Raw genomic sequence first — 25,585 nt, 5'->3', positions numbered from 1 at the left:
GCACTCCTACATTTCCACTTTTCCTCTTACAATAAGGACTATTAAGTGGGACAAATGCTTAGTAGTTTGGTCTGTTTTCTATTGTATTTTTCAAGTGTGGTAGAGGCAAAGGGCAGATAATAAGATAATTGATGCAAAGAGGTAATTAGGGAGGAAAACTGCCAAGGAGGTACAAAGTACTGTCATTATGGCTTGTTTCCTGGCCAGTTTCTCCCATGCAAAACCAAAGGTGCATTTCAAACCCCATTCCTACACCATCACCATTCTGGGGCAGAATGAGGTGAAGCAGAAGAATAGAAACCAGCCAGGAGTGAACAAATTGACTTGGGGATTCACTGGGGATGGAAAACTTGCAGGAATCATCTAGTACACAGTCCTTCTGGAGCCTAATCAGATAACAAACCAGGGCTGGGAGCAAATGGGTTGGTAAGTATATTTTCAATCTCTAGCCTCTGCAGAGCATGCTCAGAGGCGGAAGGTTTGCAGTGAGCCAGGGGTAGTTGCAAATGGTTCCTCTCCAGCCAGGCTGCCAGCTCAGTTTCTGCAATAAAATGAGTCACTGATGAGGGCTGATTTGAGGGAGTAGGATGGTCCTCATCTTTCAAAGCTGAGGACAAGTGAGGATTGAGTCCCCTTGGCCCTGATTTCCAGCTCCTTCTTCAGGAAAGCAAGGCAAACTTGAAGGTGATTTCTCTCTAAAAGAGGAGTTAAAGCTTTGCAGTTATTTCTGAGTTTTGGGTCTGGTTTTTGCATGGCCAAGCTGCAAGGAAAATCAAGAAAGGAAACGACAGTGTCCCCAAGAAGCCTTCATGGGACCTGGGGACAGAGAAACCCTGAGTGAAAAACCAAGCTCTTGTGACTTAGAACTGAAGCCAGCAGGAGGCATTGTGTTAAGGGTCTGGATTTAGAGGCAAGAGGAAAGAAGGTGATGTTCAACACCTACCACTGTCATTTCATCTGGTGCTTCAGAACCTCTCCTCAATAATCACCTCTCCTAGGAAACCAACCTGTGTTCAGATTAGGGACTCATTGGATATGAAGTATTTAAATCTAGACACTTCACTAGGGCTGGTCCTGGCTCTATCCCTTGCTAGCCTGGGACCTTGGCCCCTCGCTTTCCTGTCCAGAAAATAGGGCTTATCATTGTACCTTCTACTCAGGACCGATGGAAGAACTGGTTGAAACCAGACACGTAGTGCTCCCAGCATGGTGCTGGCCTACATTAAATGCTCAGTAACTGGCAGCTCTCAATCCAGAGTAATGATAATTCTAATACAAAGTCCTCATTGCCAACCATAGCCTGTAAGGTTTGAACTTATACTCATGTCCTTTTGTTTTTTCTGCCTTCTGCACCTTGTGCTGCCCCTTCCTCTCCCAGGTACAGTAATCTCCATACTGAGGAGCCTCAGTGATCTTTTAGAAAGCTCGGGGGGTGAGCATTCTGTGGCCCTAGATCCCCAAGATGATGAGGGGGGCTGATGGGGCAACCAGAAAGAAGTGGTCAAGAACTGTCAAAAGGCACTGACAGAACCCGGGAGACCCTCATCAACTCTCCTATCTGCACAGCACTTTAACACACTGCAAAGATTTCACAATAGCATCCCTCTTAAGCATCACCATTTCCTTGCAAGTCACGTAAGATAGGAGTTTTAGGGCCCACTTTAAAGATGCCAAAAATGAGGGCACATAAGGTTAAGATGACTCACCAAAGGCACATCAGTGGTAAACAGAGGGACTGCCTTAGAACAAAGTGTCACATCCCTGGCTGCACCCTAGAATCATGGTGGGGGACGAGAGGAATTAATAATGCTAATTCCAGAACCCCAACCAAACCAACTAAAGAAGATGCTCATGGTGGGTACCTACATCATACTTTCTGAAAGTCCACCTGGTGATTATAATGTGCAGCTGGGGCTGAGAACCACTAGCTTAGAACCATGTGCCCCGATCCACACTCTCTCCAGCCTCCCTTTTCTCCAGCCTCCCTTTCCTCCAGCCAGAGCACTTTCAACTTGAATGTACGTCAGAGTCACCTGGAGGGCTCAGGAAAGGAGACCGATGCCCACTTCCCAGCCCCAGAGTTTCTGATTCAGGAAGCCTGGGACAGAGCCCCAAAAGTTGCATTTCTAAGTTCCAGGTGATGTTATGCTGCTGGTCTAGGGGCCACACACACTCTGGGGACCACCCCTGTGTGCAGTGCTAGAAAAACGGAACCCAGGAGACCAAATTTCCTGGTCCATGGTTTCCCTTCTGCCAACAGCATTCTCTTTGTTCTGGGTCAGAGCATATGTTACCAGAAACCAAGGAAGGCCAGGGGCGAGGCTGAATACTTTGGGGCTTTTTCTTCTCTTATTTCTCTCCTTTTAAAAATAATCCACCACTTAAGAGACTGTCACTGAGCATTTGCTGCTTGTTCTTCCACACATGGCCCAAACCCTTCTCCTGCAATGCAGGTCTTCTTAAATATTGAATAAGTCTGCTGCTCCACCAATTGCCACAGCCAGGGCTGAGGTAATGTCGATGTCGACAAAGGCTTAATACGACTAATCAGGTTACAAAGCTCAGGCTGCTGAGCTGGTTTTATAAAAGACCTTCACTTTCTTCCCCATCACCAAAATCTCTGGTGGCTCAACACCTTCCCTGACTGTCCCCCACCCCTTTCAAGATATGGGGATTGTTTTTTCTTTTACTGCTTTTGCTGTTTAATGAACCATAGGATGAGTTACAGCAGCCTGGGGAGTGGGTCAGGTTTCGAACAAGAGCAAGGAGCATTAGCTTGACACTGTCAGTGCTCATTTATCTAACAAATACTACTTATTGAGCACTTACTGTGTGCCGACACTGTGGGATACAGTGTATTGAGCTTACTGTCATAAATAAAACACTCAAATCCTCCTGCGCTGGTGGAACTGACATTCTAGTGAGGGGAGATAGACAACAAATGAAATAAATAAGTAAAATCATGTGTCACATGGTGCTAAGTGCTAGGGAGAAAAATAAAATAAAGAAGGAAGAAGTAGAATTCTGGAGGGGGGTGCAATTTTAAATAAGATGATCCGAAAAGGCCTCACTGTGAAGGTGATGTTTAAGTAAAGTCCAAAAGGAAGTGAGGTAGTGGGCAGAGAGTGGAAAGGATTAAGAGTACCCTCTTTAGAATGTTGAGCTCTGAGATTTCATCATCATCATCATCACCACCATCAAAATAAAAATAACTAATGTTTATTGAGCACCTCTCACGCCTGTTCCAAGCAGAGACTATATATATTGACTTGTTAAATTCCCAAGACAACCCCAGAAGGTAGATGTTATTGTCATCCACATTTTCCAGATGAGGAAACTGAGGTACAGGGAGATTTAGTAACTTGCTCAGTCACAGCAGCAGAGCTGGGATTCAAACCTAGGCAGACTGGCAACTATCCCTACCTCCTCCCTCCACTCTCACCACCCTCATTTTCAAGAAGGGACCCCACACCATGGTTAATTGCAGAACATAATCTCTCCCTGGTTGGGGTCCCACTGTCCTCCTCCTTTCTAGGGAGTCAGTGCTGTAAAGAGGGTGGGGTGCAGGGGGATTGGCCAATACATGAAACTCCTTCTGGGTCAGTTTAGAGTATTTCCTCCCCTGATTGTGAATCCTGTGCTGCAACTAGGGAGCCCTTTTCAAAACAGATCAGATCAGGTCATCCTTTTGCTTGTGAAACTGCATTGTTCTTGGGATAAAGACAAGTTGCCATACCATGGCCCTGCAGGTACTATCAACCTCATCTCACACTGTGCTCCCCCCAAACCTGTGCTCCAGCCATGCTGGCCTTCTTTGATCCTGGAATACCACCACCTCAGGGCCTTGGCACATGCTGTTCTCACTGCCATGAATGTTCTTTTCTCCTCTTTTTACTTGGTTAACTCCTATTCATCCTTCAGCTCCCAGGTCAAATGTCACTTCCTCAGGGAAGTCCTCCCAGATTACATCAGATTTCTTTGTCACATGCTCTCACAGACCGTGTTCCTCTCTTTAGAACCCTTGCCTCAGGTTCTAATTATACATCCATTTGTATCATGACTGATTTATGTCTACCTCCTTGAGGGAAGGTACCAACTCTAAATTGTTTTCTACTATATCCCAACAGTGAACACAGTGCCTGACAAATACTACTAATGACCAGATAGAAGATAAGGATCCCCCAACCAAATATCCCTCAGAAAACAGAAATCCACCGTCTATCCAGGTCCTTAAAATATTTTTTTACACTGTCAAGTGTCTCTCATTATCTCTCTCAATTTACTTTTTTGAATAATGGAATAGTTTATGTAAATTCTTTCTAAACTTTTCATCCATCAGGCTCCAAATGGTATCTCTTCCTTTTCCTATTCTTCAACAAAAGGTTTTTGCAGTAGATGACTTTTATTAAAGTTATAAAACTTTCCTCACTTTTCTGCTTTGTTGATTTTTTTTTTTTTCTTTTTTTTTGCGGTACGCGGGCCTCTCACTGCTGTGGCCTCTCCCATTGCAGAGCACAGGCTCCAGACGCGCAGGCTCAGCAGCCATGGCTCACGGGCCCAGCCGCTCCGCGGCATGTGGGATCCTCCCGGACCAGGGCACGAACCCATGTCCCCTGCATTGGCAGGCGGACTCTCAACCACTGCTCCACCAGCAAAGCCCTGTTGATTATTTTTAAAATACGTGTCGGTGGCAGAAAAAATAGTTTTTATGGATTAATTATTTTATATAATATGTGATTTTAAGTATGTTTGTATAATATGATTGATGAATCAAATACTATAAATGGACATTTGACCATTTCATCTACATCCCTAATAGGTTTTGTTTTCTTTCTTTCAGCTCCTAACAGATTATTTTTTAAAGTCTGGCTAACCATTTTGTGCAAGTTAGGAGGGACTGCTTTTTTTTTTTTTTGCGGTACGCGGGCCTCTCACTGTTGTGGCCTCTCCCGCTGCGGAGCACAGGCTCCGGACGCGCAGGCTCAGCGGCCATGGCTCACGGGCCTAGCTGCTCCGCGGCATGTGGGATCTTCCTGGACCAGGGCATGAACCCGTGTCCCCTGCATCGGCAGGCGGACTCTCAACCACTGCGCCACCAGGGAAGCCCGGAGGGACTGATTTTACTGGAAAAATGTGGAAATTGAAGGTCAACCTTGTATTTGGGGCCATCTGACCTACATGGTAGTAGATAGTCAATAAATATCTATTAACTGAATAGTGATGATTGTATGTTGAATGAATAAAATGATTGTATGTTGACTGAGGTGACCCCTAACTTCAATGCAGAGAAGACTAGACATTCTTTTCTGAATTATCCCCCTAACAAAAACGAACTCAGATTTATAGCTTCATGCAATCACCTCCTAATGTGCACTTAACTCTTACGGATCATGTTCTGTCTTAGGTTCTGTCTTAGGATTTTTATTTCTTCAGTTTGGCTCCAGAAGGTAAAATGATCAGGAGGGACAGGAGCCAGATCAAAGTTAACACCAGGAAGGACAATCATGCTGATCAGACCTGTCCAGCAATGTGTGGAATGACTGTGTAGGTGCTGAGCCAACCACCATGGAGGCATTCAAGCCCATTGGCCTAGGAGTGATGAAGAGGATTCACCCATGGGAAAGAGCAGCGTTCCTCCCAGAATGACCCAAGGACCAGCTGCAACCAAATCGGTCAGGAAACTCTTTACCCTGCAGGTTCCTGGGTACAACCCCGAATCTTCTGAATCACAATTTCTAAGGATGGGCCTTGAGAATTAAAAAAAGTACCCCAGGAGATTCTTTTTTTTTTTTGCGGTACGCGGGCCTCTCACTGTTGTGGCCTCTCCCACTGCGGAGCACAGGCTCTGGACACGCAGGCTCAGTGGCCATGGCTCACGGGCCCAGCCGCTCCGCGGCATGTGGGATCTTCCCGGACGGGCGCACGAACCCGTGTCCCCTGCATCGGCAGGCGGACTCTCAACCTCTGCGCCACCAGGGAAGCCCCAGGAGATTCTTGAATACGGTAAAATTTGATAACCCCTGAAGTTAATGACTAGGCAAAATTAGCGCCCAGACATTTGGATTTCTCAAGTGAGTAAAATTCTCTTCCAAATTTTAGGGGAGCCCTCCCTAGGGCTGCCAACTTTTGTTGCTGTTGTTGTTACTTTCCAAGGAAGGGCACTAAAATATTTTTTTAAAGAAAGAAACTACCATCAACTATTGCCAATGTTTCATTTTTAAAGAACATATTTTAACATTAAATGAGCAGAAAAGACAATGTCAGACTAAAGGAAAATCTGTTCTAGGAAAATTTAGCTGGCAATATTTTGCCCATCTATAAAGGCCTAATTTTCCTTCTTTCATCAAGGCCAGTGGGAACTTTATAACAGGCCAGATGCATGTTTGGAAACCACTAGCATAAGCAAGTGATCTCCAAGAGCCTTCCTGAACTAGGCAGATCCAAAGATCTTAGAACGAGTTTGTATCGGCTACTATGAAATAACAACAATGGTGACGATAGGGTCCTGGGATCTCTGCCCATATGAACCAATTTGATCCTTATGAGAACCCTATAAAATACATGTTGTCGTTAACAGCATCCCCATTTTATAGTTGGAAAAAAACCCTGAGGTACAGGGAGCTTTGGTAACTGGCCAAGTCTGTACAGTTAGAAAGGGATGAAGTGCAGATTTGAACCCAAGGAGTCTTAGCTGTCATTGCGGGGCCCTTACTGCTGGGCTATCCCACAAGCAAGTCAGGTTTTACAAATGCCTGGTACACACACACCCCTGGCTTGAGCCAACCAACTGGTGGTGCTGAAGAACAAAGAGCCCAGAGGTTTGCTCATGGCACATGCAGTGGGGTGAAGACAGAAGCTGAGGGAGAGGGAGATACCCAACTTCCCCCAAAGCATGAGAAGTAGCCTACAGAACCCTGTATGTTTACCCTGGGGCTCCCAGCTCCCCATGGGAATCAGCCACCTGCCGGTAGCCAGGTGTTCTGTGACTTGGAGCACCCACCTGGAAGCGCTCACAGCCCCAGCTGCTGGGGCCCCACCAGGAAGGATGCTGAGGGCACAATTTTAACTGTCTGCTTTTTCCAGCATTTTGTCACATTCTGTTGGTTTTAGGCTTTGTCGCTGCCTTTTCCTCTGGGGAGGGGGGGATGGTGCACGTTAACCGGGTGGGAAGGGAATTTGCAGACCTCACTGAAAGGCCCCTCCCTCTGAACACCCTGTTGGTCTTGCCTCTTAACCCACTGGCCCCTCTCCACATCCCCAGAATCACAACCGCTGAACCACTGCCAAGAAGGGTCCCATCCCCTGGTGTGGGCCCTGGTTCCTCCCTCTCCCCCATATCTGACCTGACTGAGCTACTGCCGAAGCCCCCCACCCCGGATCTTACCACCATCTTTCTTCCACTGCTTGGCCCAGGCGCCATCGTTGCTCCCCATCAGCGGTCTCCTGGCTTCCACCCCACCTCCTGCAGTCCTTTCTCCACTCAGAAACCAAAGTGATCATTACCAAAACTGTAAATTAGGTCATGTCACTCTCCCGATTAAATCCCCCTTCCCAGTGAAATAAAATCCAGACTCCTTGCCTACCCTGGCAGGTCCTGCAGTCCCCAGGGCCCTCCGACCTCATCCCCCTCACTTTCCCCTCATCCCACTACACTGGCCTTCTTGCTATTCCCTCAAGACACCACAGGTGTCTCTGCCTTTGCACTTGCTGTTCCTCCAGCCTGGATCCTGCTGGCTCCTTCTAGAAACTCAGCTCTCAATCCAAATGTTACCATCTCCCCTGGCCATCCTTTTTATAACTAAATTGTAATAACTAAATTCTCTCTCTTCCCCCACCATTTATCACTCTCGATCATGTCATACCATTTCCTTCATAGCACTTAACATGGTCTAAAACCATCTTATTTGTGTGTTTCCTTGTTTATTGCCTTTGTTCCCCACTAGACTGCAAGCTCTAGGAAGGCAGGGAACTCTGTCTCATTCACTGCTGAGTCCCCAGTGCCTGGCACATGGCAGTATACAATAAATATTTGAGAATGAATGAATGATGGAGCAAATAAATGAAAGGGAATGAGTTTGCAGAAAGCAGTGATTCTCAAAGTGGGGTTCCTGGAGCAGCAGAATCCACATCACCTGCGAGTGATGTGTTAGACATGCAAATTCTTGGGCCCCACCCACTGAATCAGAAACTCTGTTTTAACAGCCCTCTAAGGGATTCTGACACAGGCTTAGGTGTGCGAATCTCTGCCATAGAACCACCTACAGTCTCTCACTGGATCCCCTCTTATGACTAAAAGTGCATAACTAACTGACTGGGTGGTCAGTCTTGTCGGGGGAAGGAAGTAGGGAAGGAGGAAGGAGTCAGCCCTGTGCCCTTGACTGACAACTGGCCTCTGCATGCCCAGGTAGTCTTCAGGCCCCAGAGCCATGCAGAGCACACCAAGGCTGGGAAGGGCTTCAGAGACCACTGTGTCCCTCCCCAGAGCAGAAGGGCCGGCAATTTGCCCAGAAAGCCACATCTCTGGCCTTTTGAAAGCTCCACAGAATCCCAAGCATTTGATTTCGCAGTAAGATGACCACCTCGTCCTGGTCTGCCTGAGTCTCTCCCAGTTTGAACACAGAAAGTCCTGCCTGCCAAGAATCCCCTCAGTCCCAGGCTAACTGGGACAGCTGGTCATACTACTTGGAGGCCTGACTTGGGGTCTTGGGACTCACAAATGCATTCCCTTCCCAAGTCACTTTGGTATATCTGCATGGACAAGACTAAAGAAGGGATGGGGAAGGGCAGGGGTTAGGACAGGAAGATAAAAAGATTGGGAGAAAATGCCAGTGGAAGGGAGACAGGAGAGGTCAGATGAGGGGGGGAAGAAGGGGAGGAAAGATGAACCACAGGAAGAAAGAAAGGGAATTTTTAAAGGATGGGAAAGATGGGGAAGGGGATGGGTTGGGGGTGTGAAAAGCGGAGAGAGAAAGACAGAGACAGACTTAGAGACACAGCGCTATGGTGACAGAGGAAAAACTGACAGGTAGAGGGGGAGGGGATGGGGGCAGGCACAGGCTATGGGGCAGAATGGACCACACAGATGCCTTTTGGCAGCATCTCGCATGGAGGGCCTCCCAACAAACTTCAAGAAATCATCTCTCTTCTCAGCAGCCCCGGAATGCAGCCTCATCATCAATGGCTGGCACCAAACCTGCTTACCAAATCTATTCTCTACTGAAAGCTGCTTCCATTCACAAGTTGCCGCTTGTCATGGTGTAGATGCATTAGAAGAGGAAAGAAAGGAGAGAAAGGGAGAGAGAGGAAGGAAAGAAGGAAGGAAGGAAGGGAGGAAGGAAGGAAGGGAGGGAGGGAGGGAGGGAGGGAGAGAGGAAGGAAGTTAGGAAGGGAGAGAGAGAGAGAGACAGAGAGAGAAGAAAGAAAAAGGCAGGTGAATGATCTTAGAAGATTATATTAAGAGATGTGGAGAAATTTTTTTTTCTTCCACTCTGCAAATAAATCCTTCACAAACCAAACACCATAATGATGCTGTCAGATGAATTTCCCCCTGTTGATTAATTGCAGAGGGGTGGGCAAAACCCCAGCTTCTTGAGGCATGTTATCTTGCTCACTAGCTGGATTCCTAAGACAGAGTCTGACACAGCTCCATTGCAATGAGATTTAAGTGTGCATTATATGTCATTAAAAGTAATGACGGCAAGACAATTACTTTGAAGAAACCACAGTGACACATTGCATATGGCAGTCTGGTGCCTCGGCACTGCACAGTGGTGTCCCACATTTCCCTGGCCCAAATGGGAAGCTGTGTTGGGCTAAGAGGAACCAGGTCTGTTCCCTGGCCAGGCTGGAGGGCTGACCCTTGACGCCTTGACAATGAGCCATCCTATAACCTGAATCCCTGGGTGCTGCCTGAGAAAGAAGCAGCCCTCTGGAGCACTCAGGTTAGCAGGGAATGGGGTCAAACCTGGTAGGTCCAGCTCGTGCTCCCGTGCAAAACAGAGGGATCCAGTAGCAAAAAGTAAATGATGTGTGCTGAGGAGGCAACAGACCTCAGCCCCTCGGGGGATGATGAGGGTGGGGGACCTTGGCAAAAATTCTGAAGCTCACAACACACCCAGAACTGTTATAACTAACACCTGTAAAAGTGTTTTGCATTTCAAAAACTCCTTTATAGCACTGGAGGCTTAGGAAAACAGATCCCAGGGCCCTGCACTCAGAGTTTCTGATGGGACAGGTCCAGAATATAACCCAAGAATTTGCCTTTCTAACAAGTTCTCAGGTGATGCCGATACCGCGGGGGGGGGGGGGGGGGGGGGGGGGGGAGGGGGAGGGGGGGCGGGGAGGTGGCCAGGACCACAGTCTGAGAACCACTGAGTTAGATGAATCACCCAATTCAGGCGAATCAGTCTTGAGCATTGAGAGCTTTTTACAGCAGAATGTGAATCCAGCAGTGTTTGTCTTTCTTTGCATTTTGCCCTCTCAGGTGAAACCTCAAGCTTAGTATGTGCAAACTCCACTCCCCATTCCCAAAAAGCACTCCCCTCGGACTTCCCTGGTGGCGCAGTGGTTGGGAGTCCACCTGCCGATGCAGGGGACACGGGTTCGTGCCCCGGTCCGGGAAGATCCCACATGCCGCGGAGCGGCTGGGCCCGTGAGCCATGGCCGCTGAGCCTGCACGTCCTCCGCAACGGAAGAGGCCACAACAGTGAGAGGCCCACGTACCGCAAAAATAAAAAATAAAAAAAAAAGCACTCCCCTCACTTTTCAGAGAGGATTTTACAACTCCTCCTCACTGAAGTGTAAATGACTAATAAGGCTGGATGCATTATTCCACCCAAAAGCATCTTTATCCAAGAGCAAAGCCTAAAGACAAAGGATGAAACTTTAATGATGGAATTTCACATATCAGTGAACTGAGTGCTTTAGGGTGACAAAGGAAGCCCTCTTTGTACCAGCCCCCCAAAAGATCACATTTTGTAGGCAGCTGCTTACTTTATCTAAGTCCCAAAGGGATTATGTCTTTGTCACTAGTTTTTGCCAATGCCCGCCATGGTACCAGGCATACTGTAAGTACTCCATAAATGTATGACACATGAATAAATGTCAATTAACACTCTTGACAGGAGGAGAGAGAGGCCAGTCCTTTGCCTGTAGCAGATCTGAGATGAAAGCCAAGCCCTTTTAAACTCTTCACCAATGACTCATCATAATCAACAAACAGTAACTAAGCACCTACTGTATGCAGCTCTCTTGCTGGACCATAGGCCAAAGGCACCTCCCCAAACTGACCAGTTCACTAGTCAATCCAGGTTTCATTCATTCATTCATTCATGCAAGTCATTGCTGAGCATTTGCTGTGTGCTAAATCTGACTCCAAAAAGGAAGACGGCACAGCCTTGGCCTGCAAGGATCTCGCCTTGTAGCATCTCAGGAGCCGTATGCAGGAGCATCGTGGCAGGGAAAGCACCATAGCAGGGAAGGGAGGGAAAGCTCAGGTCTCCTAGGAAAAATCCTCGGGCTCCGAGCTGGTGAGTTGAGATGATTCAGCAAAAGCCTCCCAAGGATTTGGAGGAACGAAAGACTCAGAGTAGTCAGGAGGGCTTCTCCTCCTGAACTCCTTCCTCCAGGGCCTACCCACCACACTCACAACTGCCCTGTTTCCTCAGGGCCTCACAGGCTTAAAGAAAGGAGGTCATTATGCCCATTTCATGGGTGAATAAAATGAGGTCTGGGGACCCTCAGCAACTGCACAAAGACCACATACGGAATAGTGGGACTGGAAGTCTACTGTCTCCAAGCCACGTCCTCTTTCTCCTGGGTCCCAGAGCTGTATGCCTGGCACAAAGGATTCACCTTCCTCTATCCTAGCCCAGTCGTACTTTGGTCGGGGTGATTTCACTGTTACCATCACCAACAGCATCTCCATCACTCACATTTGTTGGACACTTACTCCTTGCCAGGCTCAGTACTAAGCACACTGCAAACATTAACTCAAAATTCTCACAGTTCCTTTACTATCCTTACTTTAAAGATGGAGAAACTGAAGCCCAGAGCGATGATACGACATAACTATAAAGTGTTAGAACCAGGATCTAAACCCAAGAGATCTATTTCCAGAGCCCACACTCTTCACCACCACACTGCACCTGAGGAAAACGAGGCTGAGAGAGGTTTAGGGTCTTGCCTGAAGTCACACAGCAAGGAAGCATTGGAGCCAGGATTCAAACTCAGGTCTGGCTGCTCCCAGGGACCCACACTGCAGCCCCTGGAGGCTAAAAAGGCTGTTAATGAAGCAGACAGGGGTGGGGAACAGGAAGGAGAGGGGGCTATTTCTGTGGTGCCTCCTTCACTCTCCCAGCACATCAAGGATCTCCATCCTGGGTGGCAGCTGAATAATTTAAGCTCATCGGCTCCAGCCCACCACTACTGGGTCCCAGATTTATTTTTATCCCAGGTTACAGCCACAGTGCTTAACAGAAATAAACCATGCTGTTCGCTTCTCATCGCCTTTACATCAACTCCGATTTGTCTGCATTCATGATCAGCTCCCCTCTTGAAGGCGATAAAGAACAGAAGACAGGTCCATATGTCATGGTGGTTTTTGTTAGAAAGTCACAAACTCTCTATGACCCACAGAGAGAGAGAGAAAGAAAGAGAGGGTTAAATAAAAGTAAATACCACAGCCTACAAATAAACCACCCTAACCAGACCCACAGCCTTAGACAGGTAGCCAGGATGTGTACAGGCAGCAAGAAAAGAGAAAAGGCAGAGCAAGCTGGGGAGACTGACTTCCCAGGCCACCGCTCTGGACTGCAGAATCTCTGGCCGCTGCCTCCCTCCCACCAGCGAGAAAGGAAATGTCCACATTTGTCTCCACGGTTATGCTTCCTGATTACCAGCACAGGATGGAGAGGAGCTGCTGAAAGTCCTCCCCCTGCACCCTGGCTGGGTGGGGGGAGTGGGGGCTGCTGGAGCCAGGAATGAAAGCATAATGCCTTGTCTTTTATGTTGCTGTGAATGACTTACTGTGTGGTCTTGGGCAAGTTGCTTTCCCTCTCTGGGGCCTGTGAAGGGTCAGACTAGATCAGACGTTCCGAACTTGAGGTGCTCAGGTGGGCTATAGGGTATATGCATCTTTTCAGAGTGGAGGTTCTCAAAGGGGTCCTTGGTGTCTCCCTGGGATAAATCTCTATAAGGACTGCAAGTGCTGCCAAACCTGGGTGTCTACGCAACTGAAGCCATAAACAAAGAAGACCCCTCTCCAGCTGAGCATAGGATTCTAGGAACTAGCAAAGTTCTCGGAGGGTTGATCCCCATCCTGACTCACCCAAACAAAACCTCCTCAACACATAGGATAAATTCCCAAACACAGTGCTAACCATTCCTAGAACCGTGAGTGTGTGCACACACATGCACACTCATCACATAGTCATAGAACCTCAGAGCTGGAAGGGGCCTTGGGGTCACATAGACCAACTACCTCATTGCAAAGATGGAGAAACTGAGGCCCAGAAAGGGGGGGCAGAGCTGGGGCTGGAACCCAGGTCTCCTGATCCAAGTCCAAGGCTCTTTCCAGAAGATTGTTTCCCTTTCCCTGCTGCACCATAATGCACCAATTCAAATGTGATGAGGGAGGAGGGAGGGCAGCCTCTTGGATCTTAACCACCCCCAAGGAAGTAAGGCTGGGAGGCAGCAAGTAGATGTTCAAAAACACCCACGTGTGGACAGCCCAGTCCCAGCTACCTCAGGCGGGCTGGCATGCACTGCATGGCTGAACCAGTTGTTATAATATATATGTATAACTGAATCACTTTGTTGTACACCTGAAACTCACACAGCACTGTAAGTCAACTATACTTATCTATATATAATATATAAAAACATATAAATTCTACATATTATATACTCTATATATTCTACATATTATATATTAGAATATTAGATATATATATTACATATCCTAATATATAATATATAATATTCTTCTATAATGTATTATATATATATATTAATACCCCTGCACTGTATGGTTATATTGCACTGAGGCCCCTGTGGTTCCCTTGATACTCCCCTGTCCCCCTAAACCTCCCCATAATCCAGCAATTAAAGAGTTAACACTCAGCACAGCAGGGGACCCCTAAGATCCCCCACTCCAGGGCCCCAGCCATGGTCCAGTCTGACCAGTTAATGGAAAGTTCAATATTTTAAATATCGCCCATGGACAGATCCGTGGCTCCTGATTTGAACCAAATTTCCCCACATTCATCCTTCACACTTAGGCTTCCCAGGGAGGAAACGAAGGCAACTTCCTCCTCAAGGTCACCCGACGAGGAAAGCCTAGGATTTTGAGGACCAAATCTTTGGTACTAACCACCAAGCATCCCTCCCCCTCTGCCTCACATATCTTTCCTGAGCAGTCATATGCCCTGGGATTTTGGTGTCCCCACTTGGCTCTGGGGCTGGAGAAAATGACTGAGTGGACTCTGCTTACACTTGCCAGTCTCTGGGGCTGATTTTTTTTTTTTTTTTTTTTTTTTTTGCAGTACGTTGGCCTCTCACTGTTGTGGCCTCTCCCACTGCGGAGCACAGGCTCCGGACGCGCATGCTCAGCGGCCATGGCTCACGGGCCCAGCCGCTCCACGGCATGTGGGATCTTCCCGGACCGGGACACGAACCCGTGTCCCCTGCATCGGCAAGCGGACTCGCAACCACTGTGCCACCAGGGAAGCCCTGGGGCTGATATTTTATTCCTCCCACCTCCAAGACCAAGAACTGAAAGAGGAAATCCTTGGGGGTGCAGAACACTGAAGTGGCCCATGAGATAATAGCGAAGATGCTAAAAATAAGGACATTCATTTCCAGAAAGATAGATGTAATCAAAGCAGGAAGCAAAGAAAATCCCCTTTTGATGGGTCACAGATTAGCAGCAAAGGCATTTAAAATTAAATGTGAGCTTTGGATTCAGTTACAAGGGACCTCCCCTTCCCACTCACTAACAGGTTGGTGAGGCTTATTCCATCAGAATAAAGAAACTAGAGCAGGGTATGGTCTGCCCTGGAACAGATCTGAAGCTGGAGCCTGGAGCCTGGAGCCTGGAGCCTGAAGCCCTTCCCCAGAATCTGAACAAACACTGTTCCCTTCTTTCCCTACTCTGAGACAGACTCAAGGATAAAGTCCCCTGGGCTGGTGCACCCTCTATACAATCACTTACAGGTTATACCACCTGTGAAAATAAAACATTGTCTGCTCAGCAGACAGCTGACTGCTCCCCTCTGGCCTGCCTGACCACTCATTCCAAGCAAAATGTGGTCCTTTCATGTCTCCCAGTTCTCTCATTTCAGGAAGCTTATAACAGCCAAGCTTGCAAAAGAAAAAACCACCACAATTAAATTATTCAGCTCTCCCTGGAAGATGGTACTCTCTGAGCCCAGTCCTATGCAAGACTCACTTGGTATGCCTAGGTTACCCTAGGCAAGGGTGAACCCTTCAGCCTTAGGTGACCGTTTCTCATCCAGAGTCAAAGTGCCCACCCACTAGATCAGAACACCCAGTGATCCCCCCCATGCCAGGCTGGCCAGCCCCACAAAGGGTTAACTCACTCAGAGAACTGCCAGCTACTTCCAACAGCTTCTGCTGCAAGGGAGAAGACAAATTGGGCAGAAGCCACAATTTTGATCGCATTACCTAAAACATTAGCATATTTTACCCTCACCCTGGGCAGTGAGCAGAAATCTCATTTGGCTTTGGGGTGTTGCTTAGGCGATCAAACACTGCAGAATGTGGGCAAACAAACGTGGTCATTCCTCAACATCCCTCCCCTCCCACCAGCCCTCTATCGCACAAGCTCATGTACACATCTCCTCGCAACTGGGATTCCAATACCCCTAGCCCATTTGCACAGTTAAGAAGAATATCACTTACCGAGACACCAGAGGATTGCAGGGGGAATGGGTGAGCCAAATCCTTGCCAACTCCTCTCTTCCCTGCCGGGTGGGAAAATGCTAACTCCGGATGACTTGGTTTGAAAGCTCAGCGGAGATGCCTGAAAGAAAATTGTTCATTTGACTCTCCTACTCTTCCCAAAATAAAATCGAAGCAACTGCGCACGCACACACACACACACACACACACACACACACATACACACCAACTACCCCTAAATCATGCAGGTCCATGATGAAAAGAAATACCACTGCCAGAAGAGGAGGAAACTCAGACCACTCAGTGGACACAGTGGCTCCCTCAGACTGCCCTCCACATGGATGAAGGTTTTTGCTCTGTGAATCAATCTCTCTCTCTCTCTCTCCTCTCTTTCTCTCTCTCTTCCTGTTTCTCTCTGTCGTCCGCGTAGACGACTCCGCGCTGCTGGCAGTAGACGTATCAATTGCTTCCCCAGTGCCGGAATCAGTGGCAGCTGCCGCCACTGCTGCAAAACCCGGTGTGAGCAAGGGAGGGGGCAGCAGCTTCCAGGCGCAAGGGGAACCGAGCCTGCCTTCCACCCGTGATTTAAGTGTGAGGTGCCTGGAGAAAGAGAGGTAGGAGGCCGCGAGGAGAGATTGGGCGCACCAGAGATCCTAGCTGGTCGAAACGGCAATCAGGAGATTGGCGATCAGCACCGCGGACAGCGCTAAAACGCGGCGGCGGATGGGATGGGCGGGAAGCGAACCCTTAGGCTTCGAAGTCAAGTTATTGGATGGTAAGAGCAGAAAAGGGGGAGAGTCCAGGGGAGGTGGGGGGGGGGACAGGACTTCTCAACATCACACAGTGAAGTCAGTGACAGCCTACCTACCACACACTTGTTCTAATCTTGTCGCTCACTCTCGGTGCAAAGAAGCTGTAACTTCACAGCCCCTTTCCCACACACGCCCCCAGACCTTCACTGCTCATCTCTGCTCAGAAAAGAGTTTGACCCCAGTGTGGGAGCCTCAAAGTGGCTTCTCCCCCCACCCCACAAATCAGCCCAGTTGACCTGTCTTCACCCACATTGCTGCAGATTTCTGACCTATACCTCAGATGCCTCAGAATTCAGAGCAGGAAGATGAGGCTTAGGAAATGGAAATTTCTATGGGGCAGAATGGCTTAGTTGAAATAGCACTTTACAGGTTTCTGGAACCAAGTCTAGCCCCCATACAACCTTGGAAAAGTCACTGAACGTCTCCAAGTCTTATCTGCGAAATGAGCATATGACTATCTGATTTTCCTCAAGACAGGAAGCAAGAAGTTAAAAAGCAACAATAAGAACACCCAAGTTGTGGGTTGGTATAATCCCATGATCCATAACCTGTCCTGTGATTCAAATGTCTTGACAAAAGGAGAAAGGAAATGACAGCCAATCCAGAATGGTATGTGCCAGCCTCACCTTTCAGCTTATGGTTTGAGTAGGATGAAGTTGGGAGATTACAGAAGGTCTAAATCAGACAGTTGAGCCATAGCCAAAGACCTATCCCCAAAAGACCCAGATTCATGTTCTGAAGTGAAACCACTATATGGACAAGAAAATAAAATCATTAAAAGGAGAAATATACAAAGAGAAATTGATTCCCATGGCTTCCAATGTTCCAGATCTCAAGGGTCTTATTCCTGCTTAATGTGAGGAAAGGGCAGGAAATCTCAAATAGGTCAAGATCTGTTTAGAACTTCTCTGCAAAGTAAATAAGAACCCTTTTTACTGGGGACCCTCCTCTAAACGGTCCCACTTAGATGGCCCAGGGTGAGCCACCACATTTGTCACTTAATCCCCCTCCCCACCTTGAAAAGTAGAACTTAAAATGTCAGGATCTTAGGGATCATTTAGAGCTTCACTTTATAGATGATCATGATGATGGTGGTGGTGATGGTCTTGTGGTGATGGTGGTGGCGATGCTGGTGGTAGTGATGATGATGGCAGCTATCATTTATCGAGAATCAACTACACACCAGCCCTTCTGCTAGGAACTTTACATGTGTCATCTCCTTGAATCCTCACCACGACCTTTTGAGGGAACTATGATTATCTCCACTTTACAGATGAGGAAACTCAAGAAATTAATTATCTTGCATAAGTTTATACAGTAGGTGGCAGACACAGGATTGAAACCCAGGGTTGTATGATTCCAAAGCCCATGCTTCAGAATGTCTCTCTCAGAGTCAAGTTCAAATGCATTCTACAATTTTTTGGCAGGACTTCATTGAATCTTTTCTAGGAAGATCCTCTGACATAGGTTCAATGCCCTCACTGTACACATGGAGAAACTGGGGACCAGAGAGGGACAGTGACTTGCCCATAGCCAAAGAGCTAGAAAGTGGCAGAGTTGAGTCTAGAACTCAGGCTTTTCAGATGCCAGGTCCTGTGTTCCAGTGTCTAGCATAATGTCAGGAATATGGTAGGCCCTCAATAAACATCTGAAGGGTGATTCAAGAAGCCCACATAGGATGCTGGTGGTGGAATCAGAATCCGATTAGTTCCAGGCCTTTTGGCTCCCAGTCCCAAGGAATCTCTACCCGTACCTCACAGCTTCCCTGGCATTAGGCACGTGTTCTGGGAGGGTCTGTCATGAATTCAGATAGCCTTTAGGGAATGAAAATAGCTACAACCTGCTAAATGTCTAGACACCTACCACCTGTATTTAGCATCTTACAGTTGCCACTCCCAGTCTTCATAACTACGAGATGGGTGCTATTATTGTCCCATTTTCAGTTGTTGAGACTGAGACTCAGACACATGAAGGAAAGCCCTGAAACTCACATAGGCAAGGAGAGGCACAGGCAGGGATGCAAATCCTGGGTCTGTCTGACTCCAAGGCCTCTGTTTTTGCCACCCTGCTAGTTTTTTCCTCAGACTGCCCGCCCCCCTCACCCCCCCCCACACCCGCACCCCCCACCCAAGAGGCCCCTGTTGGAGTGTAAATGAGGCCTGAGTTCCCCCCTCCCCCATCCCTGGTTTCAACCTGAGCAGTTGTGCTTTTAAATGTTTTGCATACTGGGCAGCTGCCCAAGCCTTCACTGGAACAGAGCTTTGCAGCAAAATTAAAAAGTAATAATATGGTTGAAACCAGAGCTCTGCACCTTCCCTGGTGACCATGCCATCTAGGAACTAGCTCTGCCTTCTCAGGGAATCTTGCCTCCAGCCTTCCTACCTCCCTGTTCACCATCTTCAAACCCCTCTTCTGTTCTGAGAGCTTCTGGAGAACTCTTCATTCAAAGAACCAGCTGCTGCTGTAAGCTCTGACAGCTCTGCCTCAGGGAGATGCCTGGAAACCAGACACCCCAAGGCTGAGCCCAACCAGGCTCTGGTCCTCTCAAGGATGGAGCACTGCAAAGGGATTTCTCAGTGCCTTGGATTCAGCAAGCTGCCCTGTCCGGTCCTTGCTCTGCTGAGGCCAGAGGCAGCCCATTAAGACTCTCCATCACCCCCAGAGTAGACAAGCAGTGACGATGGTGGTAATAACTATAACAAAACTACCTACTATGTTCTGGGTGACTTGTGTGCACCATGCTGTTATTTCATCCTCACAAGAATCCTATGTGTTAAGATGGTAATCGTTTTATTTCCATTTTACAAATGAGAAAACTGAGACTCAGTTGCCTAAAACAACTAGCCCATTAGTTCATAAGTGGTGGCATTGGGATTTGAACGAAGGTCCTCTAAGTTTATAACTATTATGCTATATGGCATCCTAGTTATAATTGCCTCTTCCATTTATTTTGGGTGCTTATGATTCAGCAGGTGACATGTTTTATCACCCCAGCACTATTCATGACTTATAACAGTGAAATGAAGTTGTATTACATTATTTGCCTATCTTAGAGATGAGGAAATTAGACACAAAGAGGCCAGGTGATGTGCCTAACGTAATACAGCTAAGAAGAGAGGGTAGAGCAGGGTGCAAATCTGCACAGTTTATCTCAGGGCCCACGTGCTCTACTGTCTCCCAAAGAAATGGTGTTGAATTTGCCCAGAAAGAAAGAATGTTCCCATTTCACTTGGCAAGTGGGGTAGAATAATGGCCCCCAAAGATGTCCACAACCTCATCCTCAGAAGTGGTGAACATGTTACCTTATATGGCAAACAGCACTTTACAGGTATGATTAAGTTAAGGATCTTGAGATAAAGAGAGTACCCTGAGTTATCTGGGTGGGCCCAACGTAATCACAAAAATTCTTATAAGAGGACAGGGAGGCAGGAGGGTCAGAGAGGAGCAGTGATAATGGAGTGTAGGATTGAGAGAGAGAACCTATGTTATTGGCCTTGAAGATGGAGGAAGAGGCCACAAGCCAAGAAATGAGGGAAGCCTCTAAAAGCTAGTAAAGGCAAGGAAACAGATTCTCCCTTAGAGCCTCCAGAAGGAGCACAGCCCACCAGCACCTTGATTTTAGGACTTCTGCCCTCCAAAACTGTAAGATAATAAATCCGTGTTGTTGCAAGCCCCTAAGTTTGTTGTTATTTGTTACAGAAGCCATAGGAAACCAACAGCAAGCTTGCCAGAGGACCCTACAAAGAGAAGCCCATAGCACATCAACCTTAGGAATCACGACTGAGCTCCCTTTTGGCCAGAGGATCCAGTGCTTTAATCATAACACTGCCTGTTCTAAACAATACAGTGTACATGTATGTGCATGTGTGTGCACGTGCACACGCACCTGCACATGTGTGCACACAGAAAGAGACCGTACAAGAGGAAAGATTCATACTCAAAGCCTCAGCCTGACCATCAAGCTCTGTCGCTGGATGGCACTGCCAGGGCACAACATGCTTTATTCACTTCCTTCTTCTCTTTAAGAGCCTCCAGGGAAATGTTATCATCAGGAACACAAAAGAGAAGAAATGTCACAGGGCAGCTTTCCAGGAGCACAACTCATCACAGGGGATCAGTCAAAGACAAAACAAGCAGATGGAGCAAAGAGACAGGAGAGCAAGAAAAAGAGAATGAGCTAAAGAGGGAGAGAGCAAACTGCTGTGTCCCTGAGGTTGGCCTTTGTGCCCCAACAGATCCCATCTCACCAGGAAAGGGGCAAGTCTTGGGAAAGCCCATTAGCCCCCTTAGGAGAAAATAGGGTAATTACAGAGAAGATGTTGCAGGACTTGGCGAAACAAGCTTTTACGATAAGTCAACAAGGATTATTTACTAATCAGTCAATCCAGTAATATCAGGCAGGGTACTTCTAGGGGAAAGAAACTTGGACTTGCCTTCTGGTGCTCTGAGCTTGATCCTTGGCTCCCCCACTCACCAGCTGTGTGACCTTGGGCATGTCACTTGCATGTTCTGAACCTCAGTTTTGTCAACTGTGAAGTGGGACTGCAACACCTCTCCCACCTACCTACCAATGTGGCTAGGACGTTTCATTGAGCTAATGGATGTGGATGAGTGTTGTATCCTCTAAATAACAAGTAGCAGCTACCATTTATTAAGCACCTACTGTGTGCTGGGTGCTTAACTAGGCTTTCTTCCTCAAGGAGTGTAGTTAAGCATCCAGCCCCAAACTACCACTGGTGCTGGAGGAAGGAGCATCAGCAGAGACAGTATAATGAAATGGTTAAAAAGCCAGGTTTTATGGTAAGGTTACCTAGGTTCCAATCTGGCTCTACCACATACTAACCCCCTCTGTGCCTCAGTATCCCCATAAGTAAGGCGGAGATTATAACAGTACTTCCTCATATGGTGGTCATGAGGATCAAATTAGCTAACGTATGTAAATCACTTAGAAGAGTTCCTGGCATATAGGAAGCCCTATGTGTATCATCTTTGTTTATTATCGTTACTATTGTGATGATGATTATTACTGAAGAGAGCTGTTTTCCAAAGGGTGACACATGCTGTGCTGAGAAACAAAACATGATGTTAGGTGGCCTATAGACACATTTTTTTTAAGGTTTTAATGTTACTTATTTATTTTAAAGTGCATTAGAAAAAAATATTGTATTTCCAAGAGTGACATAATGTTTTCTTCTATTCAAGTATACTTAAGTTGCTGTAATGTAAGGCAAAAATAAGTTTGATTTTCTCTTTTATTCCCAGCACCTGAAGAGCATTATCTGCCCTGAGTCTGTCCTCTAGGTATGCTGGATTTACCCAACCTCGCCTCCACACACACACCCCCTTAGCAACTGTATCTCTCAGGGGTGTGGTTTCCCAGTTACTCCAGGAAATCCAGAAGCATGGTCTAATGCCAAGAAAATCAAGGAAGCGTGCAGAATCTTTGCGCACCCAAGTCCCCTCCAGAATCTGCTCCTGGTCTACAACAAATAAATAACTAACACTTATCAAAGACTAACCATTTGTTTGTCCCTCGTCTGAGCTCCCGAAATATAGCCTAACCTTCTCCCTGGATCCAGCCTACATTATAATCGGTTCTCCCATCAGACTGAATATTCCAAGAACACAGTTCAGTCTTGTGTATCTCTAAGTTCTCAGGGCCCAGAACCAATGTGATGTTTGGTCGATGCTGAATAAGTGAGTTATTCTTAGAATGTTTAATGTTTGTATATTTTATCTTACCGTAATCTCAGGAAGGGGGCATCTGACCACCTGAAATTGCATGGTTAGTCATCATAAATGGGATATGCCAGCAGTTTGTGGGATTCTGCAAGGAGCCCCATATCTTCAAGATGCTGCTAGCTTTGAACAATTTTAGGAGGACCTGGGCTAGATCATCATCCAAGTTGATCAATGCCAGAGTTGCTGGCTACAGGGAGAAAGCAGAACAAGCTAGAAGAGGCCAGGAAACTAGCCTGAGGAGTGAGATTCGAGCTGGTTGAATTTAGACAAGTGGAAAGAGAAGAGTAGAGTGAGGAAGAGCAGCTTGAGAAAAAAAGCTCAGCTGTCCTGACGCCCACCAAGGCGTGAAGGGTGGAGGAGACTGACATTTGCTAGAAGAATCCATACTTTCATAAGAAGCGTTAAGCTCTGACTTAAAAAAAACACATGAATCCATAATGGCGGGATCCCAGGCACTCTGACTGGAGGTGGGGAGGTCAGGAGAGGCAGAACTATATCCCGTTAGGTCTTTCAAAGCACACCTCTAAGAAGACCCTCTCAAAACCCCAGTCTGGCTTTTCCCTTGAAATAAATAAACCAGATTCCTCACTTCTGCTGGGAACAGATATCTTTTGGCGTCTCCCAGTCATTAGCTAGTATTAGGGAGGGAGCAAAGGGAAAGCTGTCTCCTCATGAAGTGACTTACTCAGCAAGCACCTAGCAGAATGACTGAGAGGGAGTTGGCCTTGAGTCCCACCTTTTCCACTCACTGGCTATGTGACCTTGGGCAAGTCACTTCACCTCTCTGAGCCTTAGCATCCTCATCTGTATGGGGATAATAATAATACCTACAGCATAGGTTTATGGGAATCATTCAATGAGATAAAATATGTAAAGGGTCTGGTACAGTCTGTAAAGTGCCTGGCACATAGTAAGTGCTCAACACATTAGTTGTTGCTATTATTAGTACTGTCCTCATTTTATTGTTTTTTATCATTACCTTCTGCCAGATGCTGGGGATACTGAAATGAATAAGATTCTACCCCTCCATCCTACAGGCCAGCCAGAGAGATAGAAAAGAGTCCCCCAAATTACAAAATAGTGTGTGACAAGCACTATAAAAGAGGCATGAGAGGCATACTACAGAGAGGACACTTATTTCTGTTCTGTGTGTGCGGTGGGGAGAGGCAGAACAAGGTTACCTCCACAGGAACCCAGGGAAGTGGATGGGTGGCGGGGGGGGGCATGCCACATGACCAACCTCTCAGTGTCCCAAGCTTTCCTCCCTCCCTACTCCAGTACTTGCTTCAACATCTGGGGAGCATCTCTCCTCCAAGGAGATTTCTCAACATCACATTTATGTAATCCTAACAAGACACGACAGATATCCAGCGGGCTTGAAAAAGGAAGAGGCTAGCTCTCCCCACCAATCCCATTTGGCCAAGTAGGCAAGGCAGTGAAAAGTGCTATGGAAATAGTGAGAGGCCGCCTCTCAGGAAGCAGACTGGCGATCAGATTAGCTGATTGGTAGGTGGCAACATACGTTGGCACAGCCTTCCTGGAGGGTGATCTAGCTCTATGTGTCCAAAACCTTAAAAATTATATACACCTACCATTTTGACCCATGAGACTCTCTTGACAAATTTAACCTAAAGAAATAATTAGATGAATGTACAGAGATTATCATCACGGCAATGCTTATAATGGTGACAAATTGGAAACAACCTAAATGTCCAACAATAGGAGGGTCATTTAAATAAATGTGGCATATTCCATACCAGGGGAGGTATACCACCCATACCTTGATAGTCTTGGTATAACCCTAAAAAGATGTAATCTCCCTATTTTTTAAAAAACCCTGCAAAATGGTATATATGGTTTGACCCCATTAATAAATATGGTCCCTGGGAAGAGAGAAATGCTAGAAAGGTCCTTCTACATGCACATTACATCCCTCCTTCGAAGTTCTGGCCAGGCATTCATTTATTCATTCAACAAACATGCTGAGAACCAACTTATGTGCCAGACGCTGGGGATACAGAAGGATGCAAAAGTAATACCATCCCTGCTCTTGCCAAGCTTAGAGACTCAAAGGTCACTTCCTCCAGGGAGACCCCTCTGATAGTTCCTCTTTTCTGATCCCTGATCATCCCCCCAGAATTTATGAAGGTTGATAACAGCAATTTCCTAAGACCTTAGCTAAGTTCTTTACATGCAGGATATTGTTTAATGATTACAGCAACCCCGGAAAATAAAGAACCTAGACTAGATCATCATCCCAGAAAATCAATGCCAGAGTTGCTAGCTAAATCCAGATAGCAGTTCCTTGAGGACAGGGGACTATACCTGTCTTATGTACCTAACAGGATAAATACTAAATAAACAGCTGAATGAATGAATGAAAAAGGGCATAATTTTTGCTAGCCATTTATTTCCTGGATAAAAGGATTTTCCCCTGGGCTGGATGCCTACAGCTCACTGAGCCTTCCACGATCATCACCACACCCAGGAAACTGCAAAGAAATTGAGCAGAAACTCAGTCCACCCATTCACCCAGGGCCCCTCTCATGGACCTGGAACACACTGAAGAGGAGGACTGGAGGAAAGATGGGGAGTGATGGTTGTGGAGGAGGTCAGCTGCAGATCTCCTGCCCCAGAGCTGATGCTTCTAAAGCTGCAGCCACATGGGACATTCCTGCTCATTCAGACAGCAAACACAGGAACCTCACGCCAACCCTTTCTAGCACAGGAAACAAAGAGAGAGAAAGCCACAGGGGACACGAGTCTGGCTGCATTTGAAAATGCCTACTGTTTTTTCAGGGGAACCAGATAAGTTCCAGAGGGTACTTTTCATAAGAATTTATATGTCATTCTCTAGTCAACCTTAAGGGGCATCAAAGCACAAAATCATTTCTCCTCCTTGGCCCATTCTGATATTGCCATAATTCATTGCAGGGAAAAGGAGAGGAGATTCTGAGCCTCTCCACCCTCACCTGTAAAATGGGAGTAAGGGTATCTACCTTCCTAGATGTTTATAAAGATCAAAGGGGACTGAAACACATGAAAGGACCCAGTAAAAAGCTCAGCAAATAGTAAGAGTTCAAAGAATGCCTATTCAGGGACTTCCCTGG

At 47.0% G+C, this 25,585-nt stretch overlaps 1 protein-coding gene across 1 annotated transcript in view; it reads right to left on the bottom strand.

The window, feature by feature from the left end:
- Positions 1-25,585, bottom strand: part of RPH3A (rabphilin 3A) — a 282,381-nt gene that overhangs the window by 80,353 nt on the left and 176,443 nt on the right. Inside the window, exon 3 of the mRNA XM_079943019.1 lies at positions 15,922-16,042. The gene's annotated coding sequence lies outside the window, so the exon portion shown is untranslated. The remainder of the gene's footprint in view (positions 1-15,921; positions 16,043-25,585) is intronic.

Source organism: Stenella coeruleoalba (assembly GCF_951394435.1).
Source record: "Stenella coeruleoalba genome assembly, chromosome: 14".
Lineage (NCBI taxonomy): Eukaryota > Metazoa > Chordata > Mammalia > Artiodactyla > Delphinidae > Stenella > Stenella coeruleoalba.
The sequence above is the reverse complement of the archived record's forward strand: the minus strand, read 5'-3'. Positions and strand labels throughout refer to the sequence as shown.